We start from the raw sequence: 19835 nt of genomic DNA, 5'->3' as shown, positions 1-19835 counted from the left end.
AACTACAGAGTATTTCCAGCCCTTGCATCCTAGCCATCAGTCAATCTGTAGTAAATATAAAAGCACACATTTAGAGTACGACTAAATTGAGCCTAAAATTACCAAGAGTAATCTGCTTTCACAAAGGCTCCATAGCTTTCAATTGTATTCTTCTGAAACATTAGTTTTCAATTCTAGAATTTGAAAGAAACACAGAAACCTCCACGATCTGAGAAGACAGAAATCTCCATCCATTTCTGCCCATCTCCTTAAGTGGGCACTTCCAGATATTGCCAAGTATTTCAGTGGTTACATCTGGCAGACCATGTTTGAAAGCAGTGGTGAAAACAGGACTGAAAAGGCAAACTTAATATTTAGAAGTACTGCCCAGTGGGTGGGGCTCTAGCATATCACATTTGTACTATTCTGCCTCTTTAGCAGTTATGCCAATATGGCATACCAGAATGTTTCAGTCATCATCAAATTATTGTTATTTGTTATTACCTAATAAAGAATTTTAAACCCATGGTTTGCACCACTTCTGAAAATGCCACCTTATGCACATCTGATGAAGTGCTATTTCGATATATGCAGGATCACACAGGGACTTTGAGCAACCTGGTGTAGTGGAACGTGTCCCAGCCCATGGCAGGGGTTTTGGAACTAAATAATCTTAAGATCCTTTCCAACGCAAACCATTCTACAATTCTAAGGCCTGCTGTAAAGCCCCTTAACTACTGTGAGTTGGTTGTTTTCTACTGAGCAAAGGTATGTCTCTTTCTAGAGTCTGGTTCCAGCATGAGCTACTGAAGTCAGAGGTATGAAATTAGGCAGGAAAGAGAGGATGTTCTGGGAAGCCTATGCTGCTGTTTCTGGGTAGACTTTTAGTGACTGTTATCCCAATTTATCTATGTGTTTAGGCTGGAAACTAGTTTAGTACCCTTGTTTTTTTGTGCCAGTAGAAACTATTATTTTATGATATCTTGGCTAGATTTGTCTACAGACAACAGACTGTTTCATTTGCACATTAACTATGCATGTGACAACAGGAAGAGACTGCCAACTCTCTCAGATCAGTCTTTATAGGGACAGAATAAATCAGTTTGGTAGGAAAGAACTCATTGAGAAATATCTTCCCTGCTAGAATTAAGGGTGATCATGACAAACCTTTCCAGTTTCTGCTTCATTTGTAAGACAGTTCTATTTCAGATTTTTTAATAATTTTTTTAAAATTTAATACTGGGGCAAGTTTTCAAACATCAAGTATTTGTAGGAATATGGTTCTGTTACACCAGTGCTTTTTGGAAAACCTTTGTAACTCTAGAATGGAATATAATAAGTCTTGACAATGGTCTCACAAAAGGTTATTACCCATAGGGTTTTGTCATCCTGCAAAGGACTCAGCAGCTCAAATTCTCTTCCTATTCAGGCTGGGGATTAGACTGAGAGTTCTTAATGTCTCTTCTATTGTACTCTCAGAGCTGTCAAAATGGCTGTGAGCACTTTCTCTCTTCTAGGATATTAAGATCCTTGTCTTAATTCAAATTAGGAATAGCTCTAGGCTGTCACACCTTGCTTAACTTGTTACTAGAAGATGCTTAAAGGTAGCATTGTAGGATCACTTAGGTGTTGTGTATTTAAGTTACCCTACACCTCCTGTCCAGACCTGTATCCTAAGACGATACATCCCAAGCTTCCCAGACTGGATTTGCACCTCTCTACCTCGATGCATTCTGTCAGCTGTCATGGGAGTTTTTTCTGGGTTGTGGATTAATCTTGCTGTGAATTCAGAGAAGCCACCTTGAGCATGTCGGGGTGCTGAGCATGTCAAGGTGGCTGGCCCCTCTGACCTGGCCACTGGAGAGCATGGAGGGCTAGTGCCAGGTGCTATGGCTGTTCAGGAGTTGGCACTGAGGACCAGCACATCTGAGCAAGGACTAATGCATCCCCTTGCCTGGCCTTAAATGTCTTGCTGCTGTGGTCTTCAGCATGTTACTCAAACTTTGGAGTTAGTTCTGAGTATTCCCCTTGTAATTAGCCCACATAATAGGTAAATGGTTAATTTCTGTGGTTGCAGTTAACATTATCTGTCATTCTGTTAAGTTCTCTAGATGTTTTAGAAGCTCTCACAAGTAGGAGCAGTCTTTCATTTACAAAATCATGAGTGCAGGTGCTGTGAAGAAGCAGTGGCTCTTACAGGTCATAAGATATCTATTTATATGAGAAATGTGTGTCTTTGGCAGACTGCTAAATGTTACTGCTTAAATCTATTACAAGGAAGAACAATTTTCTGTAACTTAATTTCCTAAGCCTAATGAACCCAGTAAATTTCCTCTGATGTCTTCCCAAGTTAATATGTTAAATCTAATTTATTTGGCAAAAAATTGGACAAATCTTCTCTTAATTGAATTAACCTAGAAGGAAAAAATGTATTGTTATGGAAATCTGTGACTAATAATTTGCAGATGTGAAAGTCCTGGTTTTGGTTCCATTCATTTACTGTCTTACAATTGCTATTTTTGTTTGCTATAATTTAGCTAGAAAGAGTTACTTGAAACATATATGTATTTGAAAAGTTTGATAAGTGGTACTGAATTTCTTTCTTGTCATTTAACATTGCAGAAGATTTTTCTGTCCTATGTGATTATATGCATACTTATTGAATATTATATTTGCCAATTGACTTTATTGATATATTGCTGGTATTTTGTGGACACTGTTAAGGAGTGGATGATGCATCTTCAGCAGCAACAATACATTCCTAGCAATTTTGCTTGAGCTCAAAGTGGTACAAAAAATTTCTCAATGTTTCTGTCTTAAAGTTTGGAAAACTGAAGCACTAAGTCTCAACAAAAGCCAAAGCAAAACTGGGACTTGGAGCAGGTCCTGGACATAGTCCAGTAGCAAAACAAAAACATGAGTTTGCCTGTGTATGCTACTTCGATTTTATGCAAACAGGGTGTAGATAAGAGGGATATAATTGCATGTCTCCCTGGAACGTAATTCATATTCTTCATGCCAACAGCTATAGTCCTGCTTTCCTGCCACTTCCTTAATATATGTGGAGAGGTCTGATGTAAACAATGGAGCCAAACCTCTGACAAATAAATTACAAGGGCCACTAATGAGTGCAAATCCATGTATGACCTTTAGAGAATTCATGCAGCTGTCTTCATCCTCTGATGTGGTTTGTGCTGAGAAGAACAATTTCAAAATGACTATGTATATCAAAATAATAGAGTTGATTTCTTTCTGTTTATACATCTCTACCGGTTTCAGAACTGCTCAGGGCAGAATTTGGCTTTAAAACTGTAGGCCAACATCTTTAATGTTCTTTCATTTTAAAGTGTGTATTAGTGATATGTAAGATAATTTACAGATGGTCCAGGAGTTTTCTGCTATAAATATTTATCCAGACATTTATATCTTTTCCAGCACAAAAGCAATTGTATGAAAAATAGTCAATAATCTGCATCACTAAGGTCAACAGTTTTAGTATTAAAATCAGTTTTACAGTATGTTTGCTTGACATGCACATAAATTCAAAGAGGCAAGAAGTATAAACAGAATAGCTGATTTCTTGGATGCACTCCAATATAATTATAGCTATTCACCCTTGTGACTCTTTGTGTGTGTAGCTTAAAGGTATTTGCCTGCCCTAAGGTACCATAGCAGTATTTTTATACATCTTTGTATCTGATTGAAATGCAAAACTCAGTAAACCTGGAAAGGATGCTAACAAGCTTAAAGAAATGTATGAGTAAAATTAACCTGCAGACTGAATATGCATTTTGACATTTATTAGCAGCAGCACCCATTTCCTGGTATGGGTACTTCTCATTCTCTTCAGTTTTGAAACTGAGATATCCCTTATGGATTTGTCACCAAAATAGTGTATTTCTAATAGGCAATTATAAAAAAAAATCATCATCAATCACATTTATTGCAAACATCTCATAAAACAGTAAAACATTTATGTGGCTATGGAAGGCAACATTTATGTTGCCATGTAATATACTAAGATTTGCATATAAAGAACAGCAGGCAGCAAACAAGTATTTTTCCCTTTCTTATTCCATTTATACAAATGCCTTTGATGCAATGCATCTATTTAATTTACATCAAAATGTTATAGCTAGAACACCTGAGTGATATTAACTGTCATTAAGTCTCAGAAGCACACCATGTGAGGGTAATGGGTAATGCTGCTTCCTTCAGGTAGGGTCCATCAGGCATGTTGCACCTTGTCACAACCTATCTGTCACCCAGGAGGCAGGATTCGCCTCAAGCTGATGTGCACCTGTCACAGATACATAGATATTATTATTTCTTTTTAAATTTACCTTCTTTCCCCATCTCCCTCTCCCACCAGTATATTTTTTTTTAACCAGTATCATTCATGTCAGGCTTTTGCTTTCATGCTTAATTCCAGGGATACTGGGATTTTATATTGTTTCCATGTGAATAAGAATAAAATGCAGTTGCTTGGAAAGAAACAGCTTTTCTTGGGGGGTGGCATGGCAACTGACTATCGATACCAACATCTGCTAATCTTCTCCGTAATCATCCGTACCTTGTGCTCAGCAAACATTCAGAAATAATTTTCTCGAAACTTTTTTTTTTTAATAGCTCAGACTGCATCTACTATGGTGCTGCATGATATAAAATGACTAATAAAATGTGAGGTTATTTGTGTGTCAGAGTTGGTAACAACTGTCTTTATCTGAGTTTTTCCACAAGCCTTGAGGTAAAATGAAGCAGGCAGCATTGCAGAGAGAAATGAATGACAGCGCACTGTACAAATCTGTGGGATTTTTTGACATTTGACTTTCAATTCTCATTTAAAAAAATTTGCCTTCTATTTACTTGTCAGAACTGGGTTTAATTCTGTGCTGCAAGGAATTCACCATGTTAAGATATTGATATAACAAATTGCTGAATGTTTTAGAGATTGATTCTTGCTGACCAAAATGGGCTTTCAGATTGGGAGCCTTTTTTTCCAGGAAACACCTGCTGAGATAGAAGTCTGACAGCTACACAAAAGAAATACAGGGTTTGTTTAGTTTGTTCCTATCTAGCAATCTGCAGATGCTATCAAAAATTGCATTTTTTAGATGAAAATTACCTAAGGGTTTGGCAAAGGACCTTGGTTAAAATGGACTGAGTGGCCACTGTCAGGTGAGTATTAACAGAATGATTGGTTGTTACTTCTGTCAGTCTTTTTGCAAAATTATGACAGGCCACACAGCAGGGAGCAAATGATCATTAATACTTCATCCCCTGGGACACAATAAACTGCCATTCACTTGCATACAAATAAAATATATAAAGCTTGTCAGACAAGGTGATAGAAAAAGGTGCTTTTTCAAAACGATTTTATACTACAGTGGGATGTGATCAGTTAAGACATGTTTTTGTATTGTGTGGTATACGACCTTGGCAGTGGTGTCTTTGAATTCATTCTGGTTTAAAAATATCTTTTAGTGTTTTTTCTTGATGTTTATTTTATTTCATTAGAAGAACACAAGAATTTAAACACTATTCTCATCTATACAGTGGAAAGTTAACAACAGCTTGTGCAGGAAAACACTACCCTCAAGCCGGTGCTGTTTCTGTCATCTAACCTAACACCAAAATAATCCAGACTCTGTGTCCCCCAGTGTGCTAGTTCAGAGGAACAAAAAGTCTGATGCAAAGAGATACCCATTGGAACAAAGATTCCCAAGATAGAAATAGGTATTCTAACCTTGAATAAGCTGTTCCCACAATAAAAAGTGATATGTTATATTATACTTTTGGTAAGGTCAGAAAGAGGCTAGAGTTAAAGGTAGCTGCTTAGCCACTGCTTCTGGTAATGCTTTTCTGTTCTGGGAAGTTCACTGAGAAAAAGATAAGTACTGATTTATGAGGAAATTGTTCATGTACTGCTTATAGGGTGTTTTGGTTTTGACACATCTATCAATAAATTTTTAGGTGGTTACTGAACTGGAAGTTTTGTGTAGGCAAGGCACACAGAGTTGCATAACTGGTCAGTGTGGAGCCTGATAATCTTACTGCATTGGAAATTAATTTCTTTGACACTCACTAGAAAAACAAGGTTTCTGACATGCTGTTCATGCTTCAACCCCCTTTCCTCCTTTAATATTTCCCATGGATATTTATTTGATGCTCTGTATATTGCTTTGTGCAAGCATTTGTTTCATTATAAAATAATAGAATGGTTTGGGTTGGAAGGGACCATAAAGGTCCTCCAGTTCCAAACCCCCCACCATGCCACGGACACATTCCGCTAGACAAGGCTGCTCAAAGACCCATCCAACCTGGCCTTGAACACCTCTATGAATGGGGCAGCCACAGCTTCTCTGGGCAATCTGTTCCAAGGTCTCAGCACCCTCATAGTGAATAGCTTCTTCCTAGTATAATTTAAAACTCCCCTCTGTCGGTTTAAATCCATTTCCCATTGTCCTATCACTAAACATGCTCATAAAAAGTCCCTTCCAGGTTTTCTGTAGGCCCCCTTTTGGTACTCGAAGGCTTCTCTAAGGTCTCCCCAGAGCCTTCTCTTCTCCAGGCTGAACATTCCCAACTCTTGGCTTGTCTCCATCAGAGAGGTGCTCTAGCCCTCTGATCATCTTTGTGACCTCTCCTGGATACACTCCAACAGGTCCATGTCCTTATTATGCTGGGGGTCCCAGAGCTGAACACAGTACTCCAGGTGGGATGTCATGGGATTGGTTGGTTGAAATATTTCAGTTTTATTAAAACTACACTTTTAAGAAAGCAAAAGTTGTTTCATCAAATATTTTAACAGTTCTCTGGAACTACAGAAGCTTGGATTGTACCAATGGATCTTGTCCACAGAACTTGGAAGTCATACTTCATTGCTTATTTGGATATTTCTTTTGCCAAAAATGGTTCTGAATTAATACTTTCACACTTAGATTCTGTCAGGATTTTACTTTCTCCTGGCCTTGATGGCAAAAAGAACTACTAATGAATGCTCTCTCTGAGTTAGAGGAAGTAAGTACTGGAAATTTCACATGAAGGCTTGGTAGGTCTGCCTGTGTACTCCTCTTGGTTTTCTGCTGCGTCTGTGTCCCAGTGTCACTGTTGATATTGTAATGTCACCTACTTCAAAGATGAATATATGTCAAACCACCTATGAATGACAATGTAACCAAGAATTAAGCATATACATATAGTTCTGATGAGGAATCTGCCAACACTGAGTAGGGAGAAACAGTTAAATGTTAGTGAATCCACAGCACCAGTATTCACATGTGTGATTGGACAGAGAAGGAAAATAAAAGACTAACAGGAAATACCTCTTGTATCACTCCTGCAGCTTTTAGTTTCTTTTCTCTTGTGCACTGAATTATGTAACTACTACACTGTGAGAATAGAGCTCAAAAATTAATCAATGCTCTAGAAAAACAGGAGGAAACTGGTGCAATGTGATTTTTCCCTTTCATTCACAACTGCATTAAGCAGTTGTGTATTATTGTTTTTCTGTCATTAGAGAAATGGAAAAACACCTGCTGATCTCTGACCTAAACAGAAACTAAATAACACTTTTAATAAATAAGTTCTCTTTTTGCAAAAGATTATATAAAGATGGACATTTTAATAGATTTTCCAGATAGACCTTTCTTATTAAAGTCTATCTGAAAGGGAAGACTCCAGAAGGTAAACCTGAGACTGAAAGCAGACTGGATGATTGCCTTGAATTCTGAGTGAAATACTGTGAAGTGTTGTGTTTTGCATTGCTCGGGGGTTGTGAAGTTCAGTGATGCAATCAGGTTGGGGTGGGTTTTGGGTTTTTTCCTAGTAATTTCAGTTCACCTTCCTTAAGTCCTACCCCTTCTGCTTTGTGCATGCAGATGCATGAAATTTAGGACTGATTAGATGGCATTGACATTGCAAAATCCCAAGAAAAATACTACTGTTAATGAGACTTGTGTGTATAACCCCCTGCTTGACAATGCAATGACAATTCGCTCCTATGATTCTTTCAAAAATTGCAAAACAAAAATAAACCTGCTCGCTCAATAATAAATAACTGCTCAAGATGACTATTTTTTTCTTTTTGTTAACTTTAAAATGCAATAGTGTGTCTAAATTCTCAGCTAGATTGAATCCACCTCTTTCCACTGAGTTCAGTGCAGCTAAACTTATTTATTAATAAGTTTATATATTAATAAATATATAAATAGTTTATAAATATAAAATATATAAATTTATATAATATTTTTATTTATAAATATAAATTATAAATATAAATACGAATTTATATAAATATTTATATAATTTTTATAATATTTATATAAATATCAATTTAAATATAAATTATAAATATAAATTATAATATATTTATAATATATAAATTTATATAATATACTTATTTATATATTTATTTATATGTAAATATATAAGTAGTTTATATATTTATAAATATATAAATAGTTTATATATTAATATATATATAATAATAAATAATATTTTATTTATTAATAAGTTGGGGAAATTAGCCTGTTGTGACTCAAACTGCAAATTATGCAAAAGTTTTGGCAAATCTGTTTGGAACACGGATGGAAATGAAAATGGGGGTTTCAAATGTTAGAACACAGCATTGGTTAAAAAAACCTGAACAGCTTAAACCACTGTTTGAAAATACCTAAACTGCCACTGCATATGTTCCAGTAATTTGCTCAGCCATGCAGTATGTTGTATTCATTGAATGAAGAAAACTTCTCGTGAGAATGTTTCAAATGTCACTAAGGTTCATTCTGGATCAGGGTGCAGGTGGCTCTACAAAGGCTTTGCTGAGGGGATGTGTTTATACAGTTGCTGCTGACGGATGGTATTGATTGGCTAGGCAACTCATAAAACAAGCGACCTCACTTTCATCTTTGTGGTTTCTGTTCTCTCAATAGATACAAAAGTGGTTTTAATTATTCACATCATCCATTTTAATATTTATTTTACTTTTATCCACCCACTCTCTTATAACAAAGTAATATTCTCATCTTCTGATTATTGTACAGAACTTGCAAAGCAGGCAAGTGTGGGCAGAGAGAAGAAATTTTTAAGAATACTGGTAAATTTAGCAGGTCAAAATATGCTGTAGTTGACCAAGCTAGAAAAAGATATTCTTGATTTAGGGAACAGAATACTTCATTGATTTGCAGTTGTCAGCTTTAGTTAGCATGTGCTCTAGGTTGTAGGTGCATGTCATCATCATGACCTATATGTTCTACTTATCATTTTCACTGACAAACTTATCAATGAATAGTGCATAGGAATGATGGCTACAGCTGCTTGCTAATTCTGTGGCACAACAGACTTGAGTCAGGCTTTCTGATGAAAGAGCCTTTGAAATTATCTAAGGTTTTCATAGTCTGTACATGTATGTTTCCCTAGAATTGCTGTGCTAGAAAAGTTTCCCCTTGGAGCTGAGCTACAATACAGTTGTATTTTCTAAGTGCCTACATATATTAAGAATTTATAGAAATTATAAAAGCTGCAAAATCTTTGCTACTTGCTGGCTTGATAAAAAGGTGAACATGTGAGACAAAGAAACACAAACTATGATAGAGCAGAAGAGTTTCTAAGTTGACCTGGTTGGCAACCAAGGAAAAGCAACACATAGAGAAAGAGCATTGCTTCTGTCTGTGAAATGGCCTTAGAGAGCTCTAAAGATGTCTCTAGCAACGTTAGCCTCATATATGTTACATAAAAATGCACAAGTGTATTTTGGTTCAGAAATAATATGTTGTATATGTGGCATAGCAAGTAAAAAGAGAAGGGAGTATAGATGGGAGAGTTCCTTAGCCAAATATTGGAAAGGATTGTTCTGACAAAGCTGGAGGGAAGAGTAACTTTTCTGTAGTTTTTTATTGGCTGTTTTTTTTTTTTTTAATCCTTTTTTAGATGTTCCCTTTTCCCTCAAGCTAATTTAACTCTAAACCAGCTGTGATTATTTTCTTTTTAAATCAAGTTGAGATTTAAGGGGAAGGGGGGCTAGGGAAACAAGAACCAAAAGCTGCAAGGTGGTATCCTTTCTGCATGCAGTCTTCTTGCAGAGCATAGCTCCAGAGAGAGCACTGGTGAATGGTAGGAAAAGCTGCCTCACCTGCCCCATGACAAATATATATTAAAAAAAAAAAATAAGAAAGGGGTGTGTGTGTGGAAGTACAGCTTTTCAAAGCCTTATTTTATGCTTTCTTAATATTTAGCAGTATAATCTTTAATACAGCACCAGGTTAGTGTATGTGTATATTCTTTTTATGCTTGTTTTGTTTTCTCTATCACTTCAGCCTTTCTCTCAGAAGTAATAATTTGTGTGTGGAAGAAAAAAGTTTAGCTGATTGCAGAGGATGCATATTCCTCTTTCCCAGAAAATAAACTAGGACCCCCATGTAAATGAGGCATACAGTTTATAATGAATTGGGCTGATCGTGATGATGTGTTCAAGTGTGTCTCCTAAAGTTCATTAACTTAATGTAGTATACAGTGGCAAGAATAATACCTATGATTATTCCAATTAAAATTATAGTTTTCTGCTTTTCTGTGATGCAAGTTAGTGCTGTGAGAACATGAAACACACCTCATAAATGCCACCCAGCTGCAAAAGTGACAAAGTGAGTCTGACAGCTTTTCCTAATGGCGTAGAGAATAATAGGCATGGCTGCAACTGGCTTTTGTTATTTCTGGAAGCTCTGGCAGCTCACCAAGCATGGTAAGACCAAGGCAATAAGTCTATGATAGCATTGCTCAACAAGTGATTAGAATACTCTACGGGAAACATGAAAACATACTCTTAAATGGAAATAAAAAGAAAGCAAATACCATTCCAAGTATATGGCATGTGGATAGCATTAGGAGAAGGCTGTAAGCAAGTGAGGATAGCACACCCCTGCTCAAAAGAAGTATAGGATTAAAGCTTTGCTCTGTTTTCAGCTTACTGCTTATTAATGAAGAGTGGATGGTAGCTGAAGAGATGAAGAGACTGCATTGTGAGACACCACAGAGCCCTGTGTGTGTGATGTTCCTTCTGAAGCCATAATAACCATTTGATTTCTGACCCTGAGGTGAATTTTGTATACTCATATGCATGAAAGAGGTGAAAGGATATGCACTGAGATATGCCCTTCTTTCCAAACTGTGTTTTTAGAAGTGACATAATTGAGGTATAAATAAAATAACAAAGAAGTCTTTCATAGATATATATTATTATTTCAAACTACCAACAGTTGTCTTCACATTTGCTGATATTTTAACATCCTGGATTTTAAATGGCACAGCTCTCCTTTCCCATCTCCTGTAAAATGCAGTCAGTAGAGAATATGTCTCAAGGGAAATTTCCAGAAATCAGGTCTGTAATAAACAGTCCTGGGAACTTTACTTGAGTTCCCTGCTCATCTGTTTGTCTTGTGACTTCTCCAACAATAAAGAATACATCCCTAAAATTGGCACTTAGCAATAGGCGAGTCCATATCCTTTCCCCAAAATTAAAATGGGGACCTAGCGCATGGTAGTTGCTTAAAGTGTCTGCCATTATGTGGGATGCCAAGAGGCCACCCCCTGCCGTTTTCCATTCAGATGGATGGGAAACCTATGGATAAATTACCACCTACAGTGCGTGATAGCGGACATTGTAAGCAGCTGTCACTGTAGCTCTGTAATTATGCAAGTATTCTTCTAATATTATGCAATTAGAGGGCCCCATCTCCCTTTCTTTCTCTTGATAATGTTTTTGTAGGTGTCAAGAGCACTGAACTTTCTCCTTGTTCAGTCACTTATGTCTCTGTGCAATCCAACTAACATTTTCCTGATGCTCCCGGAGCTGTCACTCTACCTATACCAGAGGTTGACTTCTGCTGCTTTTTCAGTACTGTATTAGTTCTTTGTATTATAAAATAGCAAAACCCATGAGGATAACTGTCAGTAAGCAGTCACACCTTACCTTCACTAGAAGTATCAGGAAGTGGTTGCTGTTAGAAAGATGCAAGCAAAGCTTCCTGCAAGCATTTGGTGGCTGGAGTGTGATTTGAGCGATAGACCAAAATGTGTCAGTGCATCCTTTCTGCATTCAAGGGATCTTTGTACTACAAGGAATGGGAGAGTAACTGTATGTTATGAAGCAAAGCCAACTTTCTAAAAATTAGAGTACAGTTCTCAGCTGGGGGAACCACCTTAGTAGTTTGTTCCTTTAAGTTGTTCAAAACCCCCATATTTTACTACAAAATGTTTCTACATTTCTCAGTATATTCTCCTTTTCCTCTCCTCAGGATGCCAGTCTATAATTAGTTGTGTGTTTATGAATACTAAAAGATTGACTTTTTCTAAAGATTCTTAATAGAATTGGTTGATGTTTCTTTTTTTTTTCTTGCAAAACCCAAGCCTCAGTTGACATTTTACAATCTAGTCCTTCTGATTTTGTCCGTATCTCCTGTAGCTTGTTTCTGCAAGTCTTTATCTGAACAAGAAACTGTGGTGATGTCTTGGTGCCATACAGGGTGTCAAATCATAGAATCATAGAAACATAGAATAGTTAGAGTTGGAAAGGACTTAAGATCATCTAGTTCCAACCCCCCTGCTATGGGCAGGGACACCTCACACTGAACCATGTCACCCAAGGCTTCATCCAACCTGGTCTCTTGGGATGGCATTCATTCTGGGTTGGTCAAATATGAATTGTTAAAGCAATCTAAAAAATCTGCCCAGTTTAGTTTTCTCTATATTTCTTAACCAAAGGAAAGTAAATTACATAGGATAAAGATCTGTTCTTTGATTAATCTTTTCCTGTTAGACTGAAGTTTAAAATCAGCTTAGATTCAATGCTAAGGTTGCATAAAGTACTTTTTTTCTTTTTTTTTCCTAAATTTGGGCTAAGTCACAGTGAATTTTATGTTTCAAAGGCTTCATTCTTGCTGCCTTCAAGATAATTCCTATAAACAAAAATTGCGAGCCAATTTTGAAATTGCCCTTAATTCTGCTGTTTACAAGATCCTCAAACCTTCTTTCTGCAGAAAGCATGCAAAGATTATTAAATTGCGCTTCAGAAGCAGCTGTAATGATTAGCACATTAACCCTCCCTCCCGGCACCCGGCTGTGTGAGCTGTACCGGTAAACTGGAGTGCACACTCAGAAAGGGTTATGGAAACCACCATTTTACAGACTTGTACTTATGTTGGCAGTTATGCAGCCATGTGAGAGGTGAGCACTGTTGGTGATGTTTTAAATCACGGCAGTTGTAGAAACAAACACGTGCCTCTGCCCAAAGGCTCCTGAGTGGTGGCACCCAGGGCAAAACACAACCCAGCCATCCTCTGGGATTTTGCTGGCTGTGTGGTGGGTATTTACACAAAACATCGCAGGGGACCAGGAAACTAGCTGAGACCTGGTGACAAAGCCAAAGTAATTTGACTGGATATTGCAGATTACTGGTTCTCCTGTGTGTGCCTGGTGTGCTGTGTGAAGGCACAGGTGGATTCGATCTGGCCAAGAGCCATTCTGCCCTCTCCCATTACTGCTGCGGCTGCATTTCAAGTCAAGTGTGAGAGGATACCTTCATGCTGTGCAGAGCCTAGGACTCTGAAGTTATATTGCTTTTCTCATCTCTTCCCAAAGGTTAGTTCCTTCCTTTCTTTGTACATTCACTCAGCAACAGATTTTTGGCACTTTGCAGATTAATCTGAGATTTAAAAGTATGAAAATGGATCTAAGTTAAGTTGCAGGTGATAAAAAAGGATGCATATCCCACACTTTGGATGTCCTGAAAAAGACTTTTGAAACAGCAGAATATGTAGAATATGTAGTTTTATACATTTATTTCTTTAGTTGGTTTAAATACGTAGTTTTTGAGAGCTTGATGAATATGCCACTAACAGAACATCATTCTGAAGTGATAATTTAGAAGAACAAACCATGGTAATATAATGCCCCCTATGGTTTGTAAGGGAGTATGTACAGTAACATTGAGGAATGCTTCCATACATACTTCCTCTTAGTAGAATTAGAGTTACATATTGTATTCCTCCGCTACTAAGGAAAAATATTCAGCTGGATTTTCTAATAAAGAGGTCAGATGCTGCTAGTTTAGATGCTCTAAATCTCCTCCCTCTTTCTAGGGATTCAAAACAACTGGGATCAAAATTGTTTTTGAGTAATGTAATTGCAGAACTAGTGGCAGCTGAGTTAATACATTCACAAAACAGACACTTTAATATAGGAAGTTATCACCTAAGGAAAGGCAAGCGGCCTGCCTCAGAGGGATGAGGGAGCTGTGTAGTTGAATAAATAGCCACTTGATGACAACATTTTACCACACATAAGTAAACCCAGCAGAATCTGACAATTAGAAACTATAAACCTGGAAACATGCACATTTCCTCAGACCCAGTTAAAAAAGCTCCAAACATTCATAACACATTGTTTTCCAATAACCTATGAAAATAAAACTTTAATCTGCCGTATCTTGCATATATCACAATTGTATGTCTGTCTAGGAATTCCCTTGTTTATAGAATTTGATTTAGCAAGTTAGTGCTTCCTTCAGTAAGCTAACCCTTTCAAGAAGAAATGGACATATTAACAGATCTACAGAGTGATAAGTCACCTTAGCAGTAAGTTGTACAGAAGATAACACATTAATAATGATACAGTATTTTTCTGGTAAATTAGCTTTCTTCCTATTCAGAGTGTTTTATCCTGCTCCTCCCTCACCCCCCCATCCATTTTAAAGGCATGTCTTCATCCTTGTACTCTCAGTTCCTTTATGCTCCCATGGTGCCAATGGGGGCAGAAGCGCTACTGTACACAACAGAGGGAGCAAACCTGCTGCTCACCAAGTGCTGTGATCCGAAAGCACTGACAAGCTGGGCTGCCCTGCTCTGAACCTGCTTAGGATTTGGTTGCTTGGTACAGTGTGGTGAAGTGATCCAAGACCTAAAATGGATGAAATTAATTATGTCCATCTTTGAACCATGGATGACTTGCTTCTCTTTCAGTTCCTATGGAGCCTACAAATTCACTTTTAAACCTTCCTGGTGAAAGAAAGCTGCCGATTCTTACATGGGTGTGAACTGGCAGCAATCAAGGCAGACCTGCATGTGCCTAGGACTGCACATGTAAAGTAAGAAAAAAAAATATATTGGCTGTTGCAGATCACTAAGGAGCCAAAAAGCACATGTGTGTAAGTTGACTAGTCAAGCAAGTTGTCTAAGCAAAATGTGATGGAGGAGATGTCTCTCAGGCCCAGCATTTTAGGATTGTGTCTTGTATTATTTTGCCTTTCAAGACTTCATAACCTTGATTATGCATTTCTTCTATTTCAGTAACTATTGAAAAGGTTATGGTTTTCTTATATTTATGTCTTTGCAACCTGGGGAAAATACAGGGACAAAGTGGGAGCGACTCACTGGGAATAACTGTTACATGTTGTCAGAATGTAATGAAAATTATTTTAGTTTTCAGCTTTTAAGCTGGAATTGTGCTAGGGAACTGTAGCAGATTGATTTAGCAGTAAGTATACTTAGAACTCTGAAAAAAGTCCAAATTTTCATTTCACTAACAGTTTATGATAGCAATCCTCTCATTACCTCTCAGAGCAATCATATGTCGGGAGTGCCTTTATTTCCTTGCTCCTTCTGCAACAGTCATTTATTTGTTAGACTGGGACTGAAGACACAATTCACTGCTAAATTTGCCACAGCTAAGGTTAAACAAATAGTTATTTGTTATTGCAGCTACTGGTCCATGGGCATATATACAGTTAATATTTAAAATCCATGAAAAGACATATTCACAAGGTTTGTGAAAAATGAGGCAGTCTTCCTTCCTGTAATGACAGGGATCTCAAATGACTTGTGTTGTCAATGGGAGCACAAGAGGTTATATAGTTTTCCATAATCTATAAAGATTCTTCAGAATCATGTCATTAGCTTTCCTGTGGTAGTGCACAGCAGAGCTAATAATGCAATTATGGTTCATGTAGTTAAACTATGCTATTGATATTTTTTTTTTCCCAGGAGGCCTTCATTTCTAGCAATTCTAATCATCTTCATTGTACAGTTGTATGGATTCTACGTTTCACTATGAGGGAAATAAAATTGCAAATAAATATCATCTTTCCTAATGTCTCTGTAAATGCCAGATTTAGTAACCATTAACCAAATGCTGGAGTCTATAAAATGTATAATTCTTTGTATAAAAAAAAATACAGAAGAAGCCATATTCACATACCAGTCACCAAAATAAACTATTATGCCAGAGTAAATGAGAGCAGAATTTCATGCAATATTTGATTATTTTCATTTCTTGCTGCTATAATTCATTAAATCTTCTGCATTTGGTATACTAACTCTTCCTCTGTCTGTCTACTATATTTAAACTGTAAGTATTAGAGCAAATTAGTATAATTACCACTTGAAAATGGTGTGTGTGTTTAGCAGGGGGGAATCTTCTTTAACTTTCTATTCTTTTGAACAAATCTGGAATCTGAAGTACTGTACTTTTACCTGATACGCAATAAGTTTGAGAGCTGGCAAGTACAGGATAATTAAGATGCTATTTGCTTTATTATTAAGCATTAAGTTACAGTCCCATTAAGGAAATACTGTATTTTTTTAGAAAATTAATGGTTCCATCTCTCACTATAGTAAAAATCTCAATCCTGAGAATTAGAATCCTTATTCAAAACCATAAAAAACCATAAAGCAAGACATAAGCATGTTCACTCCCTCTGTGGTATTAGTCTTCCATGATTAAGGCTGTTCCAAGAATAATTATTAGAGCAATGAGTATCTGAAAGAATTGCACTGTTTTCTTGAGAAAAATTTTGTTTCTATTAACTATTGTGTTTCTTCTGAGTAAAATACCAAACACATCACAAAGCCTTTGGAAAAGTCACATTATAAGGTGAGAGCATGTTAATCGTTTCACTGAGAAATACCCTCCTCCTTTAAAAAACCTGGGACACAAAGAGTTGAAAATAAATGTAAAGAATGATTGCTATTAGGTGCCTGAGGAATAAACACAGATATGAGTGTGACTTGCAAATTAGGCTTCCTCGATGGACCACATGGAGATGGAAAGGAGCTGAAAATAAAGCAAACATAGCTAAGGTCTTCAGACATTCTTCAAAAAAAGTTTTTCTCTGTGATAATGCACTCTCTGTGCTCTTAGTATCTTTAGAGAGAATACCCATCATTTTCCTGCATACATGCAAGGCAATGTAGTGATAATTTTATCAGGTTGTTGCTTAGGTGTCTCATGGGATATACAACAGTCCAGGTCAAAACCCAAGGGAGTCAAAATCAAGGAAGCTGAAATGGGGAGACAACAGGACCAACTTTAACTATCAAAACATCTTGTTATGGGCACAGAGCTGTTCCTGCCTTTCCCCACTTCATGAGTGCTAGAAGAGAAAGGGACTGTGCAGTGGCAGAGCTGGCAGAAGGATTAATGAAGTTCACATGCATTTTCCATTATAACTCATATTTTTAAGTTGTTCATCTCTTTTTCTGTATTACTTTAATGCTATTTTTTTTTCTGTTACATAAAAACTGTTTTGACTTTTGTTCTGCAGAAAAGTGTTGACAATATTCAATCTGGTAGTTTGAAATATATAAGCAAAATAGCTATCAAGATACACTAGAAATGTTGTGCACACATAACTTCCTAGTGTCCTTTTTTGCTCTTGTTTGTTTTACAAACAAGCTGGTGCTAGGTCAAAAAAGCAGGTTGTCTTTAAGGGCAAGTAGTTTTGAAATTACAAGTATCAATATATTTTCATCTCTGCAGAAGTTTTCTCCTTGGCTTTTTTTTTTTTTTTGCTAACTTAAGCCTTTGATGCTTTGCTAATATTTTCTTCTCTCCTACTTCATATAACAGGGAATCTACAAAGTGGTTGGCAGGAATCTAAACTACAAACTTGTGGCTTTTGGGAATCAAAACAAATGAAAAAACTTGTGATTTTTCACTGGTGTCCTGGTTTCAGCTGTAACAGTTATTGTTTTCCTTCTTAGTAGCTGGTACAGTACTGTTTTGGCTTTAGTCTGAGAACAATGCTGATTAACACATCAATGCTTTAGTTGTTACTCAGTAGTACTTACCCTGATCAAGGACTTTCAGTCTCTCATGCTGTACCAGTGAGGAGGGGCACAAGAAGTTGGGAGGGAGCAGACAGGACACCTGACCCAAACTAGCCAAAGGGTTATTCCATACTACAGCACATCATACCCAGTATATAAACTGGGGGGAGTTACCTGGAAAGGGCAGATTCCTGCTTGGGTTGTGCTGGGTATCCGGGCTGGGTATCGGTTGGCAGGTGGTGAGCAATTATATTGTGCTTCACTTGTGTTTATTGTTTTGGTTTTTTCTAATCTTTACCATTTTAGTTTTATATTCTCTTCCCTTGTTATTTCCCCTATAATTATTATTATTATTAGTATTATACTGTACTTTATTCAATAAACTGTTCTGTAGGATTTACATTCTCTTGTTTCTCCTCCCCATCCCACCCAGGGGTGGGAAGGCAGGGGTGTGTGAGCAGCTGCATGGTACTTAGCTACTGGCTGGGTGTAAACTACACAACTAGTAAGTGAACTGTGATACAAAGAGAAGAAAAGGAAACCAAACTCGAGGAAAAAAAGTTATTTTTCCAGATCTGTTTTGAGCAGAGTAATGAATTAGCATGTCTATAAAAATGTGTGATTTTACCAGTAGTATAAAAGTCACTCAGTTTTAACAGTGGAAAATAATAAGGATAAATAAAATTACCTGGTACTTTGCAGGAATTACATTTCACAGTGAACCACTGTCATCCCTTTGATAGGTTGAATGTCTGAAATGATTTTGCAATAATTGCAAAACCAAAACATTTTCAAATTAAAACAAATGACTAATAGTTGTGCTCTACTATTAGGTAAAATTCTAAACATTGCTTCTAAATGTATAAAACAAATTGGATTGAGATCCTTAATTCCTTTTATTATTTTTTTAGGGGATGAAAAGCTGTATTAGAATTAAGCTCATCTGAAACTTATTATTCTTTCACTATGCTAATTAATAGAGAAGGATCATGGATTTGTTAATTAAAATAAGATACCTCAGGGAAACTGAAATTAATTTTGATGTCCTAATAGAGTTACCATTATATCGTTAAATCTTGTGGACGTCTTATCCATTTCTCTTCTTTTTCTTCCCTCAAAAAGTGAAAAATGTTTTCTTTACTTTAAATTTAGAATTACAATATTGAATGGTGACTTTCTCAAGAAGTGGAGATTGACTGATAATCTTGGAATAGCTGTAGCCTTCATGGGAGTGCCAGGACTGTTAATTTTGTGCTCTAAATGAGTACAAAACTGTTCACCTCTGGGTCACTGGATCTGTATTATTAGCGATTAATTTGTAAACAGTCACTCCAGCAGTGTACTACAGTAACTTAGTAATGTTGGCTTATATTTTCCAGAGATGGAACTAGCAAAACTCAACTATCAGGCATACATTGTAATGACTGCTAACAATCTACTGCGCCTTAATGAAATGTCTTTCATGAGGACTGTAGTGATAGCACAAGGGGTAACGGGTAAAAAGGGTTAAAACTTATACAGGGGAAGTTTAGACTGGATATAAGGAAGAAATTGTTTACTGTAAGGGTGGTGAAGCACTGGAATGGGTTGCCCAAGGAAGCTGTGAATGCTCCATCCCTGGCAGTGCTCAAGGCCAGGTTGGACAGAGCCTTGGGTGGCATGATTCAGTGCGAGGTGTCCCTGCCCATGGCAGGGGCGTTGGAACTAGATGATCCTAAGGTCCTTTCAAACCCTAACTATTCTATCATTCTATAGAAAGTA

This window comes from Melopsittacus undulatus, chromosome 6 (assembly GCF_012275295.1).
Source record: "Melopsittacus undulatus isolate bMelUnd1 chromosome 6, bMelUnd1.mat.Z, whole genome shotgun sequence".
Lineage (NCBI taxonomy): Eukaryota > Metazoa > Chordata > Aves > Psittaciformes > Psittaculidae > Melopsittacus > Melopsittacus undulatus.
The sequence above is the reverse complement of the archived record's forward strand: the minus strand, read 5'-3'. Positions refer to the sequence as shown.